Source organism: Zootermopsis nevadensis, unplaced genomic scaffold (assembly GCF_977971745.1).
Source record: "Zootermopsis nevadensis isolate Lab colony 2312 unplaced genomic scaffold, Znev_1.0 Znev_ptg000007l, whole genome shotgun sequence".
Lineage (NCBI taxonomy): Eukaryota > Metazoa > Arthropoda > Insecta > Blattodea > Termopsidae > Zootermopsis > Zootermopsis nevadensis.
The window spans coordinates 15,206,962-15,208,926 of NW_028259139.1; positions in this window are offsets into that span (position 1 = coordinate 15,206,962).

Sequence of the window (1,965 nt, forward strand, 5' to 3'; positions counted from 1 at the left end):
GTTCCAATTGTAAATCGATTGTTCGATGAGGAACATAAAATGATATTTTAATTATCTTAATTGTAAATTTTAAATATGAATTGTGATTAGACGGACAAAAACCGAATAATTAATGCCTTACTTTCAACTTATTTCTTTCCTTCCATTTTGTTTTTTGTAATATATTTTCCTTTTTTTAACAGAGTCCATTGAATGAACATCAACTTATGCAGGGTGGGGATCATCCACATTCCTGTGATATCTACAATAAAGCACTCAGTCAGAATACTGTAAAGAACTATCAAAGCATAGATACAGGAGAACGTCGATATGACTGTGATGTGTGTAGTAAATCATTCAATAGAAAGGACAACCTCAAGGTACATCAACGCATGCATAATGCTGAACGTCCATATGCCTGTGATGAGTGTAACAAATCATTCATTCAGAGAAGTCATCTTAAGGTGCATCAACGCATGCATAATGCTGAACGTCCATATGCCTGTGATGTGTGCAATAAATCATTCAGTAGAAAAGACAACCTCAAGACACATCAACGCATACATAGTGGAGAGCGTCCTTATAACTGTGATGTTTGTAATAAATCATTTGGTCACAAGAGTGTTCTGATAGAACATCTAAACCTACATAGTATAGAGCATAAATATTCCTGTCCTGTGTGCAATAAGTCATTCAGGCAGAAGAGTAATCTAAGGAAACCTGAACATAAACACAGTGAAAAGCATACATAAACCTGTGATGTATGTGATAAATTATTCAGTCGGAAGGGTCATGTGAAGAGACATCTGTCCACACATAGTGGTGAGCGTCCACATGATTGCGATGTGTGTAATAAATGATTCAGTCAGAGGAGTAATCTGAAGAGACATCAACTCATACATAGTAGAGTGTGTCTATAGGCCTGAAATGCATGTAATAATTATTGAGTGCAAGGGGGATGTGAAGAAACATCAAGGCGTCCGTATTCCTGTGATGTGTGTAGTAAATTATTCATCACAAAGGGGGACTTTAAGAAACATAAACAGGTGCGCAGTATATAGTGTCCACAGTCATCTTATGTGGGTAATAAATCATTCATTCAGAGAGGTCATCTGAAGACACATCAAAGCATATTTCATTTACAGGATCCACATTTGTGATGTGTGGATTCACTAAGTAGAGTGATCTCATCATCACTGATCATGTAATATATTGGTATTCCACCTGTCAAACCTCAGCAGGACTGATAGGACGGGCGCCACTGGGTGGTGGAGTTGTACATTTGACCCTACAATAAAACACCCTTTGCTACGCTATTAATATAATTACAGAATATTAAGTACACAATGTCCGAACCAGGACCAACTCCTAACTCGTCACCAACCAACAGACAATAGATACTACTCACCCCAGCTGCCAATCACCGCAGTTCCCCATTGTGGCCACCAGTGACACAGGTTCCGCCTACACTCATTGCCAAAAAAATATACCTGACGGGAGATAATCTCGCACCTTATATAGGATTTCTAGGGACGCTGATGTTGATGTGCGCCCTGGGGACCGCCATGAAATATCGCTTCTGATCGGACAAAACCATGACTTGCCCATATATGGAAGACTGCTCCACATTCCATGACCATATATGGGAGATATCTGCATGCGTTGTTCACGCAGTTGGGGAGCGATCCTTACCATTGCGTCGACCCTAACATTCCAAAGGCCACCCCGTGCTTCACACCAGATGTGGGGCAACGACGTTTAATATTGACAACTTTAAAAACTTGGGGTCCACATAAGGGTGGGAAGGGGTGCCGGCACAACAACTTGCCCCCTCCTTAAATGAAAACCTAACTTCCACAAGTTAAGTTTTCATCCCCATGGGTACGGCAATTACAGGTAAGCGATGGTCAGTGGTTATTGCGTTATTCTGTGCGTCAAATGTCCTTTTCAATGTTCATTCCAAGGTTTTACATTCCAATCCTCAAG